Genomic DNA, 25615 nt, shown 5'->3' on the forward strand with positions numbered 1-25615 from the left:
AGATAGATAGATAGATAGATAGATAGATAGATAGATAGATAGATAGACAGACAGACAGACAGACAGACAGACAGACAGACAGACAGACAGATAGATAGATAGATAGATAGATAGACAGACAGACAGACTGACAGAGAGAGAAAGACAGTATCTTTCTCATCCTTTGCTGAACCTTTATTTTTCCCTTCAACCTTTGCCACTATCATGGTATTTTCCAATGAGTCCAGTCTACTTATTATGTGACCAAAATTCTTAAGCTTCAGATTCAGTATTTTTCCTCCCAATGAGTAGTTCAAATTAATTTCTTTAAGAATTGACTAACATCATGTACTTGTTGTCCAAGAGATTCTCAACATTCTTCTCCATTGGCACAATTCAAAAGAGTTAAGTCTGCAGCACTTGGCTATCCTTAAAGTCCAAATCTCACATCCATAAATTGCTATTGGAAAAAGAAAAAAAAAAAACAAAATGAAATAAAATAACACATACCTTCTACCATATAGACCTTTATCAGCAGGGTAATATCTCTGATTTTTAGTATGTTGTCCAGATTTGTCATAGCATTCCTTCCAATGATCAAGTATCTTTTAATGTCATGGCTGCAGTCACCATCTGCAGTGATCTTTGAACAAGAGAATATAAAAACTGACACTGCTTTCATTTTTTCTCCTTCCATTTGATAGGAAGTGATGGGATCAGTTGCCATGATATTAGGCTTATTTTTTTTCTTTTAGCTTTAAGCCACACTTAAAACTCTCCTTTTTCACCCTTACCAAGAGATTTCTTAATTGTTCTTCATTTTCTGCCATCAATGTGGTTATCATTTGCATGTCAGAAATTGTTTCTATTTCTCCGAGCAGCCTTGATTTTGGTTTTTGATCCATCCAGCCTTACATTTCACAAGATGCACTCTGCAAATAAGCTAAGTAAATAAGGTGACAATATACAACCTTTGTAGTACTCCTTTTCCAATCTCAAACCAGATTGTTCCATGTTGGGGCCCATGCTTCTTGATGTGCATATGGTACTCCCATAGCTCTGAGAACTCAATACAATGTGTTGTGTTCCACACAGTCAAAGGCTTTAGTGTGATCAATCAAGCAGAAATAGATGTTTTGGTTTTGCTTTTTTTTCCTGGAATGTCCTTGTTTTCTCCATAATCCAGTGAATATTGGCCACATTTGGTCTCTACTTCCTATGCCTCTTCTAACAGCAGCCTGGTTTTCCGTTAATTTTCAGTTCTTATATTGCTGAAGTCTAGCTTGCGGAATATTAAAAATAACTTTGCTGGCATGTGAAATGAGGGTTATTGTTCAGTAATTTGAACTATCATTGGCATTTCCATTCTTTGGGATTGAGACATAAAGTTATCTCCCAATCCATTGAAGAATGTTTTTTTTTTTTTTTTTTTTTTTTTCTAATTTGCTGGCATGATGAGTCCAGCACTTTTACAGCACCATCTTTTAAGATTTTGAATAGCTCAGCTGAAATTCCATCACCCTCCACTATACTTACTGTTAGCAATACTTCCTCAGGTCAACTTGATTTCATTCTCCAGGAATTATGATTCTAGATCAGTAACCACACCATTGTGGTTACTGCTGTTAACATTTTTTCCTTTACAGCATCGGACTTCCTGTGGTCACCAGACACAGTCACAGCTGATTTTCCTTTTATTTTTCCCTCAAACTATCCATTAGCAGTGGAGCTACTTTTAGTTGTCCTCTGCTCTCATGTTGGCCCTCTTTCAAACTGAGGGACTCATATTCCAGTGTCATATGTTTTATCATTTTAATACATTCTTACTCTTTGCAAAAAAATATCTAATTAGAATTGTGTGATGAGATTTATGCTTTCCTATCTGACCAATGTATTTCCTTTATTTTTCATGACTATACCTCTTTGTTTTAGGGTGATGGTACAGGAAAGGGCATCAGAAAAAAAAGGACTGTTAAAGAACACAGATATTACTTATTAAAGTTGATTATGTTAGCTCACAAATCAGCAGGCAAATTACTTTTTACTGCAAAATTAGACTTGGAGGGAACCTTGAAAGCCATCTAGTCTAGACCCAGACATCAAAAAGGATCACCCCTGCATCCTGTCTCAGAAGTGACAATCTTTGATTGAATATCTATACTGAAGAGGAAACCACTACTTGCAAAAGTAGTTCTTGCTACTCCTAGATAGCTCTGATCACTTCTGCCATTAAGCCTTTATTTTCATTTTTATAAATTCTACTCATCACTTTCAGTTCTTCCCTTAAATAAATATTTGCATTGTAACCATAGTTGTATTAATTTCCAACAGGAAAACATGTGTGCCACTATTAGAGGAGACATATTCCCAAAATGGAGATACATGAAACAATAATCACAAGATAATCCAGTTCTTACTATGTGCCATCCACCATACAATTATTAAAAACACTCCCTTCTTCCAGATTCAGACACAACACCCACACAAAACACTAGCCATGTAATCCTGGGCAAGTTACTTAACCCCAATTGCCCTCCAAAAGGCAGAGAGAGAGAAAAAGAGAGAGAAAGAGAGAGAGAGAAAGAGAGAGAGAGAGAGAGAGAGAGAGAGAGAGAGAAGAAAAAAAAGAAAAAGAAAAACAGTCCTTCCTTCAAGAAGCTTACCTTCAAATGGGAAAAGCAGCATATGTAAATCAGTGAACACAAGATAAATACCGCAAATGGACCATAAGTTTAAAAGGTATAGCATTAGAATTTCAAGGGAAGCACCACTGAAAACATCATGTGAGAAATAGAAGAGGAAGAAGAAGAAGAAGAAAAAGATGAAGAAGAAAGAGAAGAAGATTCTAATTTTTGTTTGCATTATAACAGTTTATGTACATGTTTAGAGCATACACATAAAAGCTATATATAATATACCATGTCTGTTCTGGCATCTCTCCCAGAATCAAGCATGATATTTTTACATATTTTTTTTAGAGTACACGTAAGACTTTGAATATGTCTCTTCATAAGCCTTCAACAGCTGTGTTTGTCAACTTTGAGGTGCCAATGTCTACCATCCTAGTTCCATTTCACCAATAAATATCAATAAGCTTTTACAAAGATATGTTTCCTTCAAATATATAGCTTGAACCTCTGAAAAATATCTTCCTGCTCCAGTATCTTGAAGGCATGTGCTGTCTCAGTCTTTGGGACAAGTAGGCTTTAATTAGTTGAATTACTAAAAAAAAAAAATTTGGTCCTACCTAAATGTGAAATATGTCACATTAATGTAAAATACCCAGATGTGGTACAACTGCCAGATAAACTCCTATTGAATCTTTCATTTTCTTGGGTCAAGAAGGTCATTCCTAAAGGTCATTCTTGACTTCTTGGTGTATCAATGCTGCACTTCCTTTGGAATTTTGACGACAGAATTCAGCAACACTAACCTTTTATTGATAAGACTTGAGATAAAAATCCTCCACTTAAAAAAAGAGAAAAAAGGGGCAGAGTCAAAATGGCTGAGTAGAAGCATGGCCTCCAAGCACCACCACATTCCACCTTCCCAGTCAATGTAAAAAAGGGGACTCTGAACAAACTTTGGAACTGCAGAACCCACAAAATGACACAGAGAAGCTAACCTCCTGCTGAGGAAAGCCCGGCAGGCTGGCAGGAATCGGCCACCGGAGCACTCTGGGCGAGCCCAACCCCACATCGAGGTTTTTGCCCCATCGTGGGCCTGACCAGCTGACAGTTCGAGGGACTCCACATCACCAGCAGCTGTGGCCCTTTCCAGAATTATCAAAACATAGATGTGAAGGAAAAAGTGAGAGCTCAGCACAGTCTGGACATTGGGAACCAGTAAGTGGGAGTGCATAGCCTTTGCCCCAATGGTGAGAAGCTTCTGAGAAATCAGGATCATGTGGCAGCTTCAGTTCCTGGCCTGCAGAGTGTAGGGGGAACAAGAGACCAGTCTGAGGGAAAAATCTCTCTTGCTTTCACCTTCTTGGATAGGGATTGCAGTCAAAGGTGGAGGTCCTGGGATATGTGTCCAGCTTGCCAGAGTGTGTGGCAGCTTCAGAGAGGGCACCCATCTAATATCTATAGCAGCTGAGAAAACCCCAGCATTGGGGATAACATCTCCCCTGTCTGGTGGCAGAGTCCTACTGTGGCAAAAAAGCCCAGGGGTCAAATGACTAAGCAGCAACATGACCAGCCAAAGGAAACAAAGCAGACAGAAAATCCCAACATTAGACTCCTACTTTTGGGACAAAAAGGAGAAAAGCATGGAAGAGGAGGAAGACAGTGATGTCAGAACTCCTGCACAAAAACCTAAAAGGATAATACAAGCTGATTACAGGTCATAGAGGACCTTGAGAAGCAGATAAGAGAAGTGGAGGAAATACCGGGAAGCAAAATGGAAGAAAATTACAAAATGAAAGTCAACAGCCTGACTGAAGAAAATAACACCTTAAAAAGTAGAACAACTCAAATGGCAAAAGAGGCTCAAAAAGGCAATGAGGAGAAGAATGACTTATAAAGCAGAATTTTCCAGATGGAAAAAGAATCTCAAAAGCTCACTGACGAGAATCATTGCTTCAGAATTAGATTGGAGCAAATGGAAGCTAATGACTTTATGAGAAATCAAGATGCTCTTAAACAGATCCAAACAAATGAAAATAAAATAGATGGCAATGTGCAATATCTCATAGGAAAAACCACTGACATGGATAATAGATCCAAGAGAGATAATTTAAAAATTATTGAACTTCCTGAAAGCCGCGATCAAAGTAAGAACCTAGAAATCATCCTCCAGGAAGTTATCAAATAAAACTTTCCTGATGTTTTAGAACAAGAGGGCAAAATAGAGGTTGAAAGAATCCATCAATCACCTCCTGAAAAAGATCCCAAAAAGAAAACTCCTAGGAATATAATAGCCAGGTTCTGGAATTCCCAGATTAAGGAGAGAATATTACAAGCAACCAGGAATAAACAGTTTGAATATTCTTGAACTACAATCAGTATAACCCAGGATCTGGCGGCTTCTACATTGAGGGATCAAAGGGCTTGGAATATGATATTCCAGAGGACGAAGGAGCCGGGATTAAAATAAAGAATCACCTACCCATCAAAACTGAGTACCATGTTTCAGGGGAAAATATGGTCATTCAGTGGAATAAAGAACTTTCAAGTATTCTTGATGAAAAAATCAGAGTCGAATAGAAAATTTCACATTCAGATACAAGAAGCAAGAGAAGCATGAGAAGGTAAACAGGAAAAAGAAATCATAAAGAACTTATCAAAGTTGAACTATTAATATTCCTACATGTAAAAACAATAATTATAACTGATGAAACTTTTGTCAGTATCAAAATAGATGAAGGGAATATATATATATATATGTATGTATATGTATATATATATATATATATATATAATGTGTGTGTGAGGTTATATGGGCATATGAATAGCTATGTGAATTTGTGTATATATGTTTACAAGTATACATAGATAGAGGGCAGAGGACAAATTCAACAGGAAGAGATGATACTTACAGGATGAAATTAAGAGGTGAGAGAGGAGTATAATGAGAGGAGATAGGGAAAGACAAAATGGGGTGAACTCTCTCATAGAAGAGGCCAGGGAGAATAGTTACAATGGAAGGCAAGAATAGGAAGGCAGAAGCGAATGGATCAAACTTTTCTCATTGAATTTTGGTTGGGGAGGGAATGAAATACATAATGAATGGTGTATCTCACCCTTCATCAGAGTAGGGGGGAAGGGGATAAGAGGGGAGATGATGGAAGGGAGGGCAGGCTGGGGGGAGGGGAGTTGGAAGCTTCCACTTTTGGAAAGATATGGGATAAAGGTAGAGAATGGAACAAGTGGGAGGTGGGATAGGAGAAACGACATATAGTCAGTCTCTTACAATATAGCTACACCTGTACAACCTATATTGAACTGCTTGTCTTCCCAGTAAGGGTGGGTGACAAGGGAGGAAGGGAATGAATCTTTAATTCGAAGTTTTAAAATAAAATGTTTAAATATATGTGTGTGAATATATATATATATATATATATATGTAATACTATTTTACATGTAAATGGGAGATAAGATATACAGTCACGGGGGCATAGAGATCCACCATACCCTACTGGAAAATTCGAAAGGGGTATCACAGAAAATATAGGAGAGAGCAGATTGGAGGAGGGGATATCCTGTTGGACATTTTGGGGCAGTGGGTAGGGGAAAAACGGGGATAAAATTTGTAACTCAAAATCTGGCGGAAATGAATGATGTAAATGAGAAGTTAATAAAAACATTTAAAAAAAGAGAGAAAAAAATTGGTATTACAGACTAAGATACTTCCCCCACAATCATATGGGCTCAGAGAGGGGAAGACCTAGCAATTTTCTTTGCAGTACTCTCTCTTACCAGTTCTGTGTGTAACTGGGTTATCACAAAGGAGTATAAGTGAAGTGACAATGGAGAAAGAGCCTAGTCCTAGTCTAAGGATGCTCTGGCTTTTTGAATGTCACTTCTGCCAATCAAAGGTAATCTTCCTCACTATATGAGTAGACAATCTGAATTGATTCCACAATTTCTTAACATATGCCACAGTATTTCCAATGTATTTCCGTTATTCATCATCCTGACTTCTCAGAAAGCAATCTTCCAGTGTCCCCACATAAAGAGATGCCATCTGAATCACTTTTCATAGGCAGCAGAATCGTATTATGTATTTTTGACACAAAGATTAGAGGGAATATTGCTTCATAGAGAAAGTCACTTACAGCTAGGGTGACCAGAAAAGGACTTCTGCAAAATGTAGAACTTTAAATAAGTGTTAAAGAAAGTCATGGAGTCTAGGAGTTAGAGATGAGGATGGAGAGAATTGCAAGGATAACCAATAGTCTCTTGGACAATATCTCCATGTGATGGACTACCACAAGGAAGGGGAAAAACATGTGGCTGGATATAGAGTGAGTGGAGGAGAGTAGATTGTAACAACATTCACAGCATAGAGAATGAGCAGGTTCTAAACATAAAAGTTCATTAGGAAGAAAAGGCAAACATGAACACGTGAGAGTAGAAGGCTAAAGACAGAAGTGACAGCTATAGCTTGTGAGTGCCTCTAGGAAGGCAGAACATAACAACAAAGATCCATTAGCTAGAATCCCATTGGACTTCTTTTTTTTTTAATCAATTGGGGTTAAGTAACTTGCTCAAGGTTACACGGCTAGTTATTTCTGGGTGTGGTAATAAGTATCAGAGCCCAGATTTGATCCCAGGTGATCCCGACTCTGGGGCCGGTGCTCTTACTCACTCATTGGACTTCTTATGATAAGGTATGTTGAAACTCCTGGTTCTACAAAAAAAAAATAGATAGTTCTTTAAACTCTGAGTCTTCAAAAATAAGGGAGATTTTCTGTTTTTAAAAGGGGGAGGTTCTTCTGAGCTCTTCTGAGAACTAGGAAAAGGAAAGGAAAAGGAAAACACGCACATACCCCACATACCCCTTTCCTAAAAGAAGAAGAAATAGCAGCAAGGGGAAAGGGGGGAGGAAGAGCATATAACACGGCATAAATTCACCTTTTTCAAAATAGGAAGCATCAACAAATGACTGGAGTTGCCCACGTGTCACTATATCTCTATTTCAAACAATGGAATTCATATCGTCATTCATTAATTTTCCACAGTTAAAAGAAGTATTACCTATGGAAGCCTCCCAGGTTTTCTCTTCTGACATGTACTTGTGGCCTTTCCAGATAGCCATGTTATACAGCCAACCTCCCTTGTCACAAGGACAGGCCTTTTAAACCCAAGAGCACTGTACACTTAGATCTATTATTTTTTTTGTCATTGAAATTAAGTGGACTTATATCCCACTTTCAGAAATACATATAATCCTGAACAAGTCACAAAGGTGAGTCCTTTGTTTAACTCTGTTGATTCCATAACTTTGAACAATTGCTTCTGTGTTGACATGCTTCTATGTTGATATGGTCATGTAAAGAACACTACATTTTAAATTTGATTATTTGGATTCATTGTCCCATCTCAGTCTGTGTAACAGTGGGAAAGCAATTGAAATTCACTCCAACTCATTTTCCTCCTCAGGGAAATGGGAAGTTTGAACTGGATGACCTTTCATAATAAAAAACACTTCCCACCCAAGGCACCCCTTCCCCCACTGAAACCATAATCAAAAACAGTCCATACTGTTACACATTTCTTTAAGAAGGCTAATATAATTTTTCCATCAGCTTAAATGCTTTGCTTTCTTTGAAATGTATGAAACATTGAGACAAATCTCTGCAACTTCACTTTTTTGCATGTCTTAAAAATTAGATGGATCCTGAATTTGGAATGAACACTCTCCATATCTAGGAGAATTCACACTGAAGTAGTTAAATATTTCCATCAATGAATTATGACTAGTAACTGGAAAATATTGAACCTTGATGTCATCCCTGGTGATTCTCCCAGGTGGCTTCCAGATTTACACTGAAGGGGCAAAAGATCAACTCAAATTCCAATTAAACCAACATATCATAAAGTTCCACAGAGGATGGAAACCTTCATTAAACAGTGGCATTAAATATGTATCCTCTTTAAGATCCAGGCTTCTGGACTTGACAAATATAGATCTTCTTTATTACTGAACAAATAGAGATACTGTTCTGTTCCAGGCATAAGATCAGACTAACTCAGGTCTTTTCTGAACTCCCGAATATCATGAAGAATTAAGTAGTTAGACTAGGCCGAATTGGACATGGAATTGTAAATATTTAACATTCACCTTTGTAAAAGAGTCCATGCTAAACGACAATTCCTTTTTAAAATTCTGCATGGATCATTTGAAATCCAGTTGTCAATAAAAAGGGAAAAAACACTTAAGATCTTTGTAATGAAAGGGAATACCATGAAGCAGTGGAATGATTCTTATATGTTGAGTCAGAGAACCCAAACTGGATTTCTAGCTCCAACTATTAGCTTGTGAGACCTTGGCAAGTCATATCTTTTCAGGTCCTCAGTTTCCCCAACTGAAAAATGAGGAATTTGCACTAAATTATCATTCTAACCCTAAATAAATGCTATGAATATGCATATATATTAAGCAGAAAGTTCCATGTATGAACAATTTCTGGTTGGACTACATAATCAAAAGGGTGAAGGGTTGATATTCATTCCTTTTTATTTTGAATTTACAGAATCTGTATTTTATGGTATCATTGCAAATGTTCATTTTTTGTACATGAATTTCTTTTTTTTCATTTTTCAAATGCTTTATTAACTTCTGATTTATATCATTCATTTCCACAAGATTTTGAGTTAAAATTTTTCTCCCCATTTTTTTCCTACCCAGCACCCCAAAATAGCAGTCTCACAGGATATCCACACCTCCAATATGCTCTCTCCCATATTTTTCCCCATACACCTCTAGAATTTTCCAGTGGATCTCTATGCCCCAGTGCCTGTATATCTTATTTCCCAATTACATGTAAAATTATATTAATAATAGTAGATATATTTGAATATTTGATTTTAAAACTTTGAATTCCAGACTCATTCCCTTCCTCACTTGTCACCACACCTTACTGGGAAGATAAGCAGTTCAGTATAGATTGTACATGTGTGGCTAATGCAAAACAATAGCATAGTAGATATAGTAAAAGACTGACTATATTTCCCTCCCTCCTATCCCACCTCCCACTTGTTCTATTCTCTACTTTGATCCCATCATCCCTCCCCCCACCACCTGCCCTCCCTTCCATCATCTCCCTCTCATCCAGTCCCCCCTCTACTCTCCTGGAGGGTGAGATAACCTATTTAGTGTGTATTTCATTCCCCCCTCAAGCCAAATTCAATGGGAATAAGGTTGACCCATTCCCTTTTGCCTTCCTATTCTTCCCCTCCATTGTAACCATTTTCCCTTGCCTCTTCTATATGAGATAGTTTACCCCATTCTGTCTCTCCCCATCTCCTCTCATTATATTCCTCTCTCACCTATTAATTTCACCTTTTATGTATCATCCCTTCCTGTTAAATTGGTCTTCTGCCCTCTATCTATATATACCTGTAAACATATACACACACATTCACATATGTATTCATATGGCTATACCATATATATATATATATGTGTGTGTGTGTGTGTGTGTGTGTGTGTGTGTGTGTGTGTGTGTGTATATATATATATATATATAAATATATTCCCTTCAACTACTGAGCTAAGTTTCATCAATTACAATTATTGCTCTTCCATATAGGAATGCTAATAGTTCAACTTTGATAAGTTCCTTATGATTTCTTTTTCCTGTTTACCTTTTCACGCTTCTATTGCTTCTTGTATATGAATGTGAAATTTTCTATTCAACTCTATTTTTTTCATCAAGAATGCTTGAAAGTCCTCTATTCCACTGAATGACCATATTTTCCCCTGAAACATAATACTCAGTTTTTCTGGGTAGGTGATTCTTTATTTTAATCCCAACTCCTTCAACCTTTGGAATATCATATTCCAAGCCCTTTGATCCCTCATTGTAGAAGCTGCCAGATCCTGGGTTATCCTGAGTGTGGTTCAACAATATTCAAATTGTTTCTTCCTGGTTCTTTGTAATATTCTCTCCTTAATCTGGGAATTCCAGAAACTTGCTATTGTATTCCTAGGAGTTTTCTTCTTGGGATCTTTTTCAGGAGGTGATCGATGGATTCTTTCAACCTCTATTTTGCCCTCTTGTTCTAAAACATCAGGGCAGTTTCCTTTGAGAACTTCCTGGAGCTTGATTTCTAGCTACTTGCTTTGATCATGGCTTTCAGGTAGTCCAATAATTGTTACATTACCTGTCCTGGATCTATTTTCCAGGTCAGTAGTTTTTTCCATGAGATATTTGAAATTGCCTTTTATTCTTTCATTAGTTTGGATCTGTTTAAGAGCATTTTGATTCTCATAAAGTCATTAGCTTCCATTTTCTCCAATCTAATTCTGAAGCAATGATTCTACTCATTTAGCTTTTGAGATTCTTTTTTCCATCTGGCAAATTTGGCTTTTTAAGACATTCTTATCCTCATTACCTTTTTGATTCTCTTTTGCCATTTGAGTTAGTCTATTTTTTAAGCTGTGATTTTCCTCAGTCAGGCTGTTGACTCTCATTTTGCAATTTCCTTGCATTGTTCTCATTTCTCTTCCCAAGTCTTCCTCCACTTTTCTTATCTGCTTCTTAAGCTCGTCTATGGCCTGTAGTCAGCTCATATTTTCTTTTTAAGCTTTTGGTGGAGAAGTTCTGACTTCACTGCCTTCCTCCTCTTCCATGCTTTGCTCCCTTTTGCCCCCAAAATAGGAGTCTAATGTTGGGATTTTCTGTCTGCTTTGTTTCCTTTGCCTGGTCATGATGCCCCTCAGTCACTTGACCCCTGGGCTTTTTGCCACAGTAGGACTCTGCCACCAGAGAGGGGAGCTTTCATCCCCAATGCTGGGGTTTTCTCAGCTGCCAGATTTATTTGATGGGTGCCCTCTCTGAGGTCTCCACACACTCTGACAAGCTGGACACATACCCCAGGACCTCCACCCTAGACTGCAATCCAGATCCAAACAGGTTAAAGCAAGAGCGATTACCCCTCATACTGGTGCTTGGTCTCCCTACACTCTGCAGACCAGGAGCTGAAACTCCCACGTGGTGCTGGCTGGCTATGCTGGTGTCTCAGTGGCTTCTCCCCCCAGGGGCCAAAACCACACACTCCCACTTACTGTGTCCCAAAGTCCAGACTGCACTGACCTCTCACTTTGTCCTTCACATCTATGTGTTGATAAATCTGGAACCGGTCACAGCTGCTGCTGATCTGGAGTCCCTCTGGCCGGTGGCTGGTCAGGCCTACCCTGGGTCTAAAGCCTTGCCATGGGCTGGGCTCAGCTCCCATAGCAATGTGCTGGCCTATTCCTGCCTGCCTGCTGGGCTTTGTCATTTTGTGGGTTCTGCAGCTCCAAAGTTTTTTACAGTCCACTTTTTACATGGACTGGGGAAGGTGGAAGCCAGAGCAGCGGGGAGGTCCTTCTTCTACTCCTCCATCTTTGACTTTTATTACTTTTAAATTTGGAAGCAACTTCAGAGATGATTTTTTCATTCTCTACATTTCTGAGAGGAGGAAAAGAAACTTTGGGATTTTACCAAAGTCCCACAACTGACATTCAAAACCCATGTCTTATTACATACTCATGTCATCTCATGCTATAGAACGGCAGCTCCTTGAAGGCAAGTATTTATTTAATTTCTGTCTTCATAGCAGCTGATGATCAGAACATAGAAGAAATGATCCTTGGTGGCCAGCTCTCAACAGTTGAAATTGTCCTTGCCCAAACCATTTTGTAATTAAGTGCTTTGTATAAATTTGTATTTATTAACTTTACATTTATACTATAGTAATTTTAAATGCATTTTCCTTCATTAAAATATATTCTCATAACACATTGAGATTTTCCCATTCTTTGTGTTTATAGCTTCCAAACTTTAACATATTGTTTATCACAGAGTAGATGTTTAATGAATAGTCATTCCAGACATGTCCAACTCTTCATGATCTCATTTTAGGTTTTCTTGGCAAAGATACTTGTGGGGCTTGCTATTTCCTTCTCTAGTTTATTTTACAGATGAGTAAACTGAGGCAAAAAGGCAAAGTGATTTGCCAGGGTCATACAACTAGGAAATATTGGAGATTATATTTGAACTCAAGGAGACAAATTGTCCCGATTACACATCTGACACTGTCCATTGGTCCACCTAATTGCCCTTGATGACTGTTTTCATATTCTGTTGAAACCTTGAAAGTAGCTCATGTATGATTTCATGCTGAAAGTCCTCCTTGATGACCACAGCCAGAAGTTTTCCCTCCTTGCTCAAGTCTACCTGAAAGAACTCTTTTTCTCACTCCCTGCCTCATATTAAACATATCTATGTGCATATTTTACCTTTCCCAGGAGAATATAAGCTCCCCAATGAAAGTATTTTTTTTACCAATTTCCTTCATTTCTCTAGTAACAAGCACTTAGTGGACATTTAGCAAAAATTTGTGGCAATGAAATGCATTAATGTTGTCATTCAGATTGGAATAGGTTGAAACAGTCACTCTTTCCTCCTCTTAAGATTCTGTGGGATTAGGGACTAAACACAGACTTGGACTCACAAACACCTGTGTTCAAACCCTACCTTAGACACTTACTACCTGTATGACAATGTCAAGTATTCAACCTTTCTCTTCCTCAGCACCTTGATCTGTCAAACAAGAGGGTTGAACTTAAGCGAGTTTCAGCTCCCTTCTGGTCCTAAATCCAAGATTCTAAGAATACTTAGAAGAGTGATCAATCAATGAACAAGCATTGAGCAATCAACTTCTATATGTCAGCCATTGTCCCTGGGTGAAGGGGGAGTGTAGATGTACAAATAATCAAATGGTTTCTATTCTCAAAGATATTACGTATTATTGTGTCAGAAGGGTACATATATAAAGAGAAACCAAATAAATATTTGGAAAAAAAGACAAAAATACTAAATATATAGGAAAGAAGAGATTGTTTTTAACAGTTTGAGAATAAAGAAAGGCATATATCAAAGGTAAAGTTTGAACTACACCTTGAAGGAAAATAAATTATTTGAGGTAAATGAAGTGAACAAATGCATTACAGGCATAAGGATGATCTAACAAAAGACATGGAGATGAGAACAGGAAAGGAGTAAGCATTTCTAATAACACCTACTATGTGCCAAAAATCTAGATGTGCTGAAAAATATCCTTATCATGGTTATAACTCAGCTTTAGATATTTAATATCTTCTAATTCCCTCTCCTTTCTGATTAGATTGCTTGAGAGTGGAGAACTAAATTGTTCCTGATGCTTTCTTCTGTAGAACTGCTCCTTGTGGCTCACTACCAACTTTTACTCTGTAGCTCTTCTTCGTTTGAACTCCATGGACCAAGATACCCCTGCACACAGCACCCTCTGGTGTTGCCCTTCTGTTTTCTGGATTCCATTTGTGTTTTCTTTTCTTCCATTAGATTGTAAGCTAATTTTTATCCCCAGCACTTAACACATTGCCGGGTACCTATTAGGTGCTTAATAAGTGTTTACTGAATTCCATTGTCAGGCATTGTTCTAAGCACTTTGGAAATTTTATCTGATACTCACAACAACCTTGCAAATTATGTGTTATTATTATGCCCTTTTTATAGTTGAGGAAATTGAGGCAAATAAAGGTTAAGTGACTTGCTCATGGTCACCCAACTAGTAAGTATATGAGATCAGATTTGTCCTCAAGCCTACCTGACTTCATGTCAGTATTCAGCCCATTGCACTACCAGCCAGGAGATGAAGTAATAGTTGTATGGCTCAAGAAGTGTATCAAATAGAAGGAAAAAAAATCAGACTCTTATGTCCAGTTAGTGAGAAAATAGAGATGATTAATTTGTTCTGGTCAGTGAAAGGGGCACTGTAGTACACTAGCAATGTGTCTTCAATGTCCAGAATGTTTGCTACAAAAGCACTGAAAAAACTAAGGAGGAAAGTCTTTGCAAATGCAAGGGAACTTGCAAGGAAGCATATCTAACTTCACATCAATTAGGGTGAGTGTAGTGGTGCCAAAGCAATCCAATTTAAAAAAAAAACAGCATTTACTCTCCCTTCAGACTTCACAGTTTCTGTCTGTGGCACTGCCATGCACTAAACCTGCCATATTCAACCCTCTAGAGACAACTGGGATGCTTTTCTCTCTCTAATAGAAATCCCTTTATTTTTTTTTTTTTGCTTTATCTCTGGCCTACACACACACACACACACACACACACACACGATAAATAGATGATAGATAGATAGATATGGATATGGATATATCAATATCTAAATAGATTTGTATATTTTTATATACATGAATGTATATAGATATATATGTATCTCTATCTATCTAGTATAGATATCTATACAGATTTAGATATGTAGGTAAGTGTGCATGTATATATACGCATATACATATATTCACATAAACATATATATGTGTATGTGTGTAAAAATATCTGTTAGCTAGGTGTTGCAGTGGAGAGAGTGGCAGACCTGAAGTCAGGATGAGCTGAGTTCAAATCCTACCTCAAACACTTAGCGTTCAAGTCATTTAACCCTATTTGCCTAAGTTTCTTCATCTGTAAAATGATCTGGAAACGGAAATGGCAAGCTACTTCAGTATCTTTGAAAAGACAACCCCAAACAGAGGTGGATACGACTGAGTGGACTGAACAGAACAGGGACATGTATGTATGTAGATAGATAAGTAAGGTAGATAGATATAGATAGAGACACATATACATATATCATAATTATATACACACATGTATACATAACTGTGTGTGTCTGAGTGTGCATTTGAAATTCTGTGTATGCCTGCTTGTACCATATTGCAAATGCAGGGTACTTTAAGGTGAAAAATGACACTTTCTCATATTGAACGAAACCTGCTGCTTCCCTTGGCCTCCAAGCTCAGAAATTCATCTCAGTAAACCTGGGGCTAAAGGCATTCTGCTGAACAAGAAAGTGATTGATGGGCCTTGTGGCTCCATAGCCTACTGTATTTAAGGTCTCATCATAACCACTGGTCACTGCCTTTATACACAAATGCAAAAGTATGGCTACATGGTCACTGATAGACGTACGTCCACTCTCTGTCTATAAGCCCCCTTTCACAGTTCAAACAAGACCCTCACCACCAATTTGTGAGGAGACACTTTTTAGGATTCATTGTTAAATCCTATATATTGACAAACAAGGCCAAGTCTATAGCTTGCTAACTGTTTAGCTTGCAATCCTGCTATGCAGAAGCCATTTTCCCCCTATAGCTGTCATATGGGATTGATAGGAAATGTCAGAGCCTTATACATCCACAGCTCTAGGGGGCTTCATGAGGTCATCTAGTTCAGTACCTTCATTTTATGGGTGAAGCAAGCCAAGCCCAGCAACTCTAAATAATATACCCAAAATAATACAAGGAGTGAGTATCACAAATGTGACTTGAACCTAAAAATCCTCTGAATGTAAAGACAACATTCTTTAAAATGAATCACACAGACTGTGAAGCTCTCATAGGTATGTACACCCCTGCACCCCCCCCCACACACACACATCCTACTTCCCAGAAAATTTTAACTTGTTTCACTTTGAATCCTACCTATGATTTCATAAACTTCAGACATCCCATTGACAATCTTCCTGGACCACTCTATGACAGTAACTTCTCTGAACCTAAGTGTTTTAGTAGGATTCATGAAGCACTGAAATGTTGTGACTTGCTCAGAGTCACACAAATGCTATTTGATGATGTGAGCCTTAAAATAACACTTCCATTTCCAGGAACTTTTCTCTACTCACAATGTCAGGGCTACCTCTATTCTTCCAAAAATAGCCTCATTTATGATAAATATAGATGGAGTCGTGAGGAAATAAACATTTTAAGCATCCTTCATACAATAAAATTCTGATCTTTCCTCTTCTCTTCTAAGAAATTACTTAACTTGATGACCCTCTGGCCAGTGAAGAAAGAGAAAGCCTGGAAAGAATAAAAGACTGAGTTTTCCCCATCTCTGTACTTGTCTTTGAAAAAGAAGATAAGTCGAGCAGGGTGGGATCCATGTCCCTAGGGAGGCTCTCACATCTCTTGGGCTTGGGTGTTCTGAACTGTAGAGAGCTAAGCTGATGGGGTGTCCACACTAAGTTCTGTATTAATTTGGGGGGCCTCTGGGATGGGGGTATGTGATGCATCAGGATGTTTAAGGTGAAGCACAGCAGGCAAGAAATGGAGTGAGGTAAAGTTAATGTCAAGATTAGAGAGGGATTGGGCCCATGAGGAGCCCCTGCATTGTGATCTGGCTGAGGAAAGAGGTGAAATGGGGAAGGGAGGAAGAAATGAAGGAAAAATGAAAGAAAGAATGAAGGAGGGGAGGGAGGAAAGAAGGACAGAAGGAAGGAAAGACAGAAAGAAGAAAAGGGAAGAGGAAGGAAGGAAGGAAGGAAGGAAGGAAGGAAGGAAGGAAGGAAGGAAGGAAGGAAGGAAGGAAGGAAGGAAGGAAGGAAGAAAGGAAGGAAGGAAGGAAGGAAGAAAAGGAAGGAAAGAAAAAGGGAGGGAGGGAAGAATAAAAAGGAAGAGGAGAGGAAGGAAAGAAAGAAGGGAGAGGGGAAGGAGGGAAGGAAGGAAAGAAGGGGAAATAGAAATATCACAACTTAACATGTGTATTATGTTGACAAATATATGCATATGTACATATGTGAATATACATATATATGTTCACATGTGTATATATACATATATATACACACATTGTAACATTTTAAAATTCAACAAAGTTTTTATTAGCTTTTAAAAGATCTGTTTCTTTATTTGATAATTCCTCTGTCTTCTTCCCCTATATTCTCTCTGAAACAGTCCTTTTCGCCATTATTGTTGTCTTTGTTGTTGTTTTCTGTTTATTTTGTTTTCATGAAAGGACACAGGAAAGGGTCTAAACTGACCAAACGATACTTAGAGTAGAATTAATTTTTGGCAGAAAGTCCTTGTAAAAATAAATTTCACTTAAACTTAATATTGATTTTATCAGAGGTTGCATATGATAGCAAACAGAGAGCTTATTTTAAAAGGAGAATATCTCTTGTATAACACTCACTTGAGCACCTACTGTTGTGTAATTTTGAGGAAGTCACATAATGTCTAAGTGCCCAAGTCACCTCTCTCAGACTGGAAATTGCAAAAATGGTACAGATTTGCATTGGTGTAGGGAATTCTTCCTTAGGACGTTTCTAAATTTAGGGAATCAAATTTCTGCCTCTAAACCTATTTCTTTTTTGTGTAATTATTTTAAATGCAACTAAATACTCTAGCTCTAAAATAACCTGTTTCTTTAAAATGTTCCAACCTAAAAACAAATAAATATATATATTTTTTAATGTTCCACTAGTCCTATTATGGTCATTTGCCTTATGTTCTAAAATTGAAGCATAATTCCCTGAGCTTAGATGGCATCAAATTTGAAAGAAACAAGTAATTTAAATGAGACATTTGTATTTTTCTGTATATGAGATTTAGTGAAATGATGTCCAAAGTCTCTCTAGTTTTCCTATGATAAATGAATCAAGAGAACTTCTTTCTGAGCCTTGTAAAGTCTATCATTTCTGTCAGGCTCATAGCAGGACCTCTATACATACTTGTTAATTGATTTTAAAAACTTGGGTTAGTCTTCTTCTGTTAGAGACTTAGACATGTCACTTAACCTCCCTCTGAATATCAGTTTTCTCATCTGTAATATGGGGATAATAATAGACTCTCTACTTCACATGCTTACTTTGAGGAAAGTGCTCTATAAACCTGAAAGTACTATGGGTAAGTGAGCATTATTACATAGTATTAGTACAAATTTTATTTCATTCAAAATGCAAATATACTCTAATATATTCACATAAATGTATTATGTATGTTCATATAAATTTGTGTATATAGGTACATGAATGTGCATACATGTATAGGTGTGTATACACACATAAACACACATGTGCATGTAAACATAAGCTTTTCTGTTTTATATGTGTGTATACACAAACACATAGAGAAATATATAGATACATAGTTATAGATATACACACATATCTTTCTATCGGTATGAGAACTAGGTGGCACCTAGAGTCAGGAAGACTCAACTTCATGAATTCAAAACTGGACTTAGAGACATACTAGCTATGTTACTCTTGGTAAGTCACTTGACATTGTTTTCCTCAGTTTCCTCAACTGTAAAATGATATGAAGAAGGAAATGGAAAACACTTTAATATCTTTCCCAAGAAACTCCAATTGAGGTCATGAGGAATCACAGGTGAATGAACTACTCAACTGATATATAGATAGAAATTATTTGGGCTGATTTGCTGCAGCATAATTAGTAGAAAACTTAAATTCCTCATATAATGGGAAGAGTGTATCAGTAATAGCTATCCAAAAAGAAAACAAATTGTTCAATGAAACAGGAAAAAAGGTAAAATCCTAGAATAGAGAAGGCAGTCCTCAGAGGATATAGCTTATATTTTTATTTGTGCCTACAAGTAACTATTTGACCTTAAGTAAATATCTTCTTTATTTCAGAAGGGGTGGTGGCTCAGGTTGTCTCCATTGTCCATCTCTCCAAAGGAAGAGGAAATAGGTTGTCCTGGGAAAATCACAGGAGGGGGTCTCTCTCTTGGTCATTGCCAGCAAAATTCCTGTTAGGGTCATCCTCGATACTCTGATGAGTTCTCTTTAGTCAGATGATCCTTCTTCTGCAGGATGCTTTTCTACTTGACACAGAAGTATGCCTTCAGAAAGGGTCAAGGAAAAGTTGATATGGTGTTTGCTGCTCAGCAACTCCAGCAGAAAGGCTAGGAGCAGAAAAGAGGTCAGTATAGAACGTTTGTCAACCTAACCAAGGTCTTTAATACTGACAGTCATGAGGGCTTGTGGAAAATTATGGCAAAATTTAGTTGCCCAGAGAAATTTATCTGTATTGTATGTCAGTTTCATAATGGCACACTTGCATGGTTTCTGGGTAATGGACAGTTCTCCCATGCTTTCTAGTCACCAATGGACTGAAGAAGGGTTGGGTGTTTTCTTCCATGCTTTTTAGCATGATGTTTTCAGGTACCCTAAATGAGTGTGAAAATGGCATCAACATCAGTTGCAATAATGATAGGTAAATTATTTACCTTGAAAAGACTAAAAGCCAAAATTAAGTGGAGGAGAATTGGTTCATGACTTTTTCTTCCCAGATAATTTCACATTCAGTACAGTCTCTAAAACTTAGAAGTTACAAAATAAGAATTGAATCTGTATCTCTTGTGCTAATTTTGGCCTAACAATTAACACCAAGAAAAGAGAGGCTCTTTACCAGTGAACACTACACCATACATAAGTTGAACCATCAGTTGCAGCAAATGGAGAAATTTTGAATGCTGGGGATAACTTAACTTACCTTGACAGTATATTTTCCAGGAATGTCATCAGAAATGATGAGGTTGACACATTCATTGCCAGAGCTAGTTTAGTATTTGGGAGGCTACAATGTGTGAAAAAGAGAAGATATCCATCCACCGAGCAAACAGAATGTCTGCAAAGATGTTGTGCCAACCTCTTTGTTACAGTGCTATGCCAGGAAATTGAATCATTTCCATTTGAACTGTCTTAGGAAGGTTCTGAAGATCTCTTGAAATTAAAAAAACCTACTGCAAAAAGCACAATTCTGATTGACTGGACACATTATTCTAATGTCAAATATATATTTTCCCTAAATGACTATTTTATGGAGAATTCACACAAGGTACACATTCACACCATGCTCAAAAGATGAGCTACAAGGACATTCTCTAGGTCTCTCTGAAGAACTTTGAAAAGGATTATGAGACATGGGAGATTTTGGCACAGAATCAACCATCATGGCATATCCACATTAAGTGAGAAGCTCTACTCCTTGAGCAAAACATAAGTGCAGTGGCGCAAAAGAAATGTGAGATGCACTGATAGCCATCTCCATTCCCAATGTTCTATGAATTATTTGTGGCCCCAGCTGTGGCAGAGACATCTGAACTCATATTTGTCTGATCCATCACAGTTGGAAATATAGTACCTTGACCCCAACATAGTGATGTCATTTTCCTCCTCTTTGGGAATGAAGGACAATAGGTTCCTATTTATAATATGTGAGGAATGAGGCAGTTCATCATTGAGGTGCCTTCTACCTAGAATATTCAATGAGTTTTTAATTTCTGTTAATTGCTTTTGGTACAGCTTAACTTCATTAAAATTTTAATGGAAGAAGCTTCAGATTTACTCTGCAATAGAGGCTGGTGTTTTGTTTTCCTTACTTTTCTTTTAAATTGTATTTCAATATCAAGTTCTTGGCTAATCTTCAAAATGTGTTCCTTTGCAGTTGGCTTCTTAATAATTAGCAAAGTGTTCAGAACCTCTCCCAAATATAATTGGGCTTTACTAGGAGCCAGCTTTCTGAACGTGGATAGATTCAGAAGCAAGATATATATGTCAAATTAAAGGAATGAAGAGAGAACACACCCACACACATAGCACAAAAATGACCTGTGCAAGTATGAATATGCACACATGAACATGTATACATATGTATACACATATACATGTGTGTATATACACATGTGAGTGCATAATATGTGCGTATTTGTGTAGTTTTAGGCCTAATCACCATAACAGTTTTTTGTCTGTTTTTAATTGGACTAAGGAAATAAAATCCCATTTGTTTAGAGTTAATCTTAATGGCATGCCTTGAAATTTGTTTTCCTGATTTTGTGTTAAACTATTAAAATAGTCTCAGGATAATACACAGTATTGTTGTTGGACTTTATTTGTTTTATCCCATTCAATTTTACATGTTTATGTTACAATTGTTCATAAATGGCCTGACTAGTAAGACTCTCCTTTCCATTATTTAAGTGAAAATATTGGAGAGGCTGACCATGATGGACAGGGCCTTTCTATTCTATGTCACCACTCACCAAACCTTTAATCTAAAGCTCACCTGAAAACTCACTTCCTTCTGAAAGGCTTCTTGGATTCATTAGTTTGCTTCATAGCCACTCCATCATCATGATAAGAAGCTGAATTGTTTGCATTTAAAGAAAGTTCTTAGGATCACCTGGCAAGATAAGGTCTTGGACACTGAGGTCCTTTATCCCCCTTATCTTCCAAGCATTCAAACTCTATTGCAGAGAACCCAATACAATGGGCTGGCTACATTGTTCTAATGCTAACCCTACATTTACCTAAAAGACAATTTTATGGAGCAGTCACATAGCTCAAGTGCTCGCATGAGGGTCCGAAGAGATACAAGGGCATTCTCCAGGTGTCTCTGAAGAATTATGGAATTGCTTGTGAGATTTGGGAGACACTGGCATAGGACTATCCAGCATTGTGTGTTTAAATCAAAGAAGTCACTGTGCTCCATTAATAAAGCAGAATTGCAGTAGCACAAAAGAAATATTGAATGAACAAATTTAGAGGCATGTCCACTCCCAATGTTCATTAGGACAATCTGCTCAACCTGTGGCTGAAACTTGTAAACTCACATTGGCCTTATCAACCAGTCAATAATACTGTACCTTGTCCCTTGCACAGTGATGTCATTCCGGTCTTCTTTTAGCATGAAGGACAACAACCAAGAATAAATATATTTTACACTATGCCATATAATTTATGCCTGGTTTCTCTTCTCAGCAGATGCTCATTTGTATTGTTTCCTTATTTGAGGCAATCAGGTAGTGCTATGGATGTCTTTATCCTTCATATTAGAAGAGGACAATGGCATCAGGGAAATGATTACATGACTTAAAGTTGCCTTGAATTTGTGGGAGGGAGGGCTGTGCAAGGTCACCAGCCTCACTTTTTCCTCCAGAGCCATCTGGATCCACTGACCAGATATTCATCAAGGTGGCTCCCAGGATGCAATGGGAGACCCTGGCTGTTTTAGGCTAGGTCATTTTCATATGCTTACTTAGAGTAAACTCTGGATATAGTGGTGAATTTGAAGTCAGAATAAACAAGTATGGGTTCAAACCGTGCCTCGGATACTCACTAGCTGTATGAACACAGATTAATCCCCTAAGCAGTAAATAATTCAGTTTCTTTATCTGTAAAATGGACATTCGAAAAGGCTCTATCTCAAAGGGTTGTTATGAGGACCAAATGAGATAACACATAGAATTTCACAATTTCTCTCCATATTGACTATTATTATTAATATTGTTACTGATGATTTGGCTCTTTTTGTTTTTCTTCCTTTTTATTTGTTACATTTACTATTGTCTTATTATTACTATTGATAATGATTATTGATTGATATTGATAATGAATAACTGTGTTTCTATTTGAATAGGTCAGATACTCCATCAAGACAGAGCCCATGTCTTCATGTCATTGAATTTGTATGCACAGCACAGTACAGAGCATTCCAATACCAATAATTGTTAAATGATTGAATGTGTATTCTCTCTACCTAGATATGCAAATGACAACTACTCTGCTATAATTTCCCAAATAAAAATAATTTTTAACTTTTGTATTTGTATCTTCAGTACCTAGGATAGTAAATCACATATAGTAAGTTCTTTGTCAATGTTTACTTACTATCAATAAATGAATATCTTTTGACTGAAAGTATAATTATCTATCCATATTCCAAGACAATGTGGAGCAGGGGACACTTACAATGGTCTACGTTCACATTTCACCTCTGAATTTCTCTTACTAGGTGACTATGAAAGTCAACTAGACCTCAATTTCATCATGAACAAACTGGGAATAATATTAGCACTTAAGACACAGGGTAGTTATGAGCAGGTATATACTCATACATTAACATATACACTTTGCGAGTTTTATAGCAACATGGGAATATCACTGTATTATAATACCCAGCATTTACATAGTACTTCAAGTTTTGCAATGTACTTTATAAATATCAGTTCATTTGGTTTTTATAACAATGCATAGAGGTAGGTTCTATTATTACTCCAGTTGAAAAAACTAAGGTAAACAGAGGTTAAGTGATTGTTGAGAATCACACAGCTAGTTAAGTGTCTGAGGGCATATTTAAAATAAGATCTTTCAAATTCCAAGACCAGCAAGCACTCTGTCCACAGCACCTCTGGACAATTCAAGCTGTCCAAAATCAGAATAATCTACGTTCAGAGGAGGTGGGTTCCCTCTCTTGGAAGCTCTTCAAGTTGAGTTTGGGAACAATTGCTCAGTTGTGTTATACTTTGGCTTCCTTTTATTCATAAGTTAGAATAAATGTCCATTGAGGTCCTGTCCATCTCTCCTATTTTGTTTTTCTCTGAAAGAATGCAGAAGGTCTGAGAGGAAAATCCAGACAACTAGGTTAAGCATGTAAGTCTTCAGAGAGAAAGTAGAGTTTACTGTATATTGTAATAGTCATAAGTAGGTATTCTAAAAGCAACAGGATAGATAGAAGGCATTTGAGAAATATGGAAGTTCACGATAAAAGTTGGGGAGGAATGAGATACTGGAGTATGTTTAGGAGTTGCAGTATGTTATTTTGCTGAGAGTTTAAAACCTATAGATAAATAGCATAAAATCTGCATGGAAATGTATAGTAGAGTCTTGAATGGCAATTGGGGAAAAAAGGAAAAACTGATTCATGTATTTATGAGTACTAACAATGGGGGTAAAATATGGAAGATATAAATGAGAAAAGTGGCCAAGCAATGAGTGAGACCATGCTCTCAAGTATTTCTGAAAGGAAATAAAAATAGACTCCCTTTGTACAAGGTTAACAGAATATGACTTTAGAAAGAGCATCAAGGGTGTCTATCTCTTTTGATCCATACCACAAGAAGCAATCCAGTAAACAAAACTGTTGAAGGTTGGTCATTCTTGTAGCCCAGACCACTTTGAAAGAATTTTAATTAAAAGAAGGTATTTTACTCTAAGGCTTTGTTTTATATTTATTTAACTGGATAAATAAATTGTTTTATTTCATAGGCATTTAAAGTTGTTGAAGACAGAGACTGTCTCAATTTTTGTCTTTGTTAAATTTGAGGCTTGCACAGTGCCTGGCAAAATTCATGGATGATTATTGAATTGAATTGAATTGAATTGAGAGAAGAGACAGTCCTGTCATTTATAATTACTAATCCAACCAAGGTCAAAAAAGTTACATTGTCATATGGTGGAAAATACCCAATAGTAAAAGGTTGAGTTTTCATCTTTTCTGTGCTCTTCCATATGCTGTCTTGTGTCCTTGGGAAAATCATTTCACCTCCCTAAATATCCGTTTATCTGTAAAGTATTTTGCAACATTTTATGTGCAATATTTTCCATTCTTGTTATCAAAAAGAAATGGTTAGAGATGTTCCATACTCAACATTCCATAACACAAAATGGAGCCCATTAGTCTTACTAGATTTCAAAGACCAAACTGCACAAATGATTTTGTTTCAAGTATTACTAAAAAAGATGTAGTATGGAGTAGGGGCTACAGAGCTTTCACTAAAGAAAAGAATACTTTGGTTCAGTTCTAGTCTCTTATACCTGATTATGTGATCTGAGCAAGCCTCAAAACTTCTTAGTGTTCTAAGAAATACTCCAAAACTGAAGACATAGAGGAGGTATCAACTTGCTCTAATAGAGGGGGTGTCCTTATTTGGAGTTTCCTATAAAAAGGAAATAAGAGGTTCAATCACTATTCCTAATTTAGTTAAAATAAAGCTAATTGACTTATTTCCCCATGAACCCCCTCATTCCTTAAGTTAGTTTCATACATGAAATACTCTCTTGTCTGGCAATAAATCATTACATGTCATGTTCATAAGCAATGTCTTCCTTCTTCAATAGCCAATGGGTCTGTATACTGCCTTCTCTCTAAAATCTTTTTCAGCTCTGTGAGTTAAAGAAAATACAGGCAGAAGGATTCTAGGAGTACCCTTTAATGTATGTTATTCATAAGAAAATAGATTAGATAGACAGATGGACGGATAGATAGACAGACAGACAGACAGACAGACAGACAGACAGATAGATAGATAGATAGATAGATAGATAGATAGATAGATAGATAGATA

General features: G+C 37.1%; 2 long non-coding RNA genes across 2 annotated transcripts in view; one reads left to right on the forward strand and one right to left on the reverse strand.

Moving 5' to 3' along the window:
• LOC138146003 (uncharacterized) overlaps positions 1-23435 on the forward strand; it is a 104112-nt gene extending 80677 nt beyond the window's left edge. Inside the window, exons 3-4 of the long non-coding RNA XR_011164360.1 lie at positions 19301-19410; positions 22909-23435. This is a non-coding gene — a long non-coding RNA (uncharacterized lncRNA). The remainder of the gene's footprint in view (positions 1-19300; positions 19411-22908) is intronic.
• The window catches only part of LOC138146005 (uncharacterized), a 99649-nt gene continuing 92471 nt past the window's right edge, over positions 18438-25615 (reverse strand). Inside the window, exon 3 of the long non-coding RNA XR_011164361.1 lies at positions 18438-19393. This is a non-coding gene — a long non-coding RNA (uncharacterized lncRNA). The remainder of the gene's footprint in view (positions 19394-25615) is intronic.

Source organism: Petaurus breviceps, unplaced genomic scaffold (genome assembly GCF_028583685.1).
Source record: "Petaurus breviceps papuanus isolate PSGF00001 unplaced genomic scaffold, PetGlider_PUasm1.0 139, whole genome shotgun sequence".
Taxonomy (NCBI): Eukaryota; Metazoa; Chordata; class Mammalia; order Diprotodontia; family Petauridae; genus Petaurus; species Petaurus breviceps.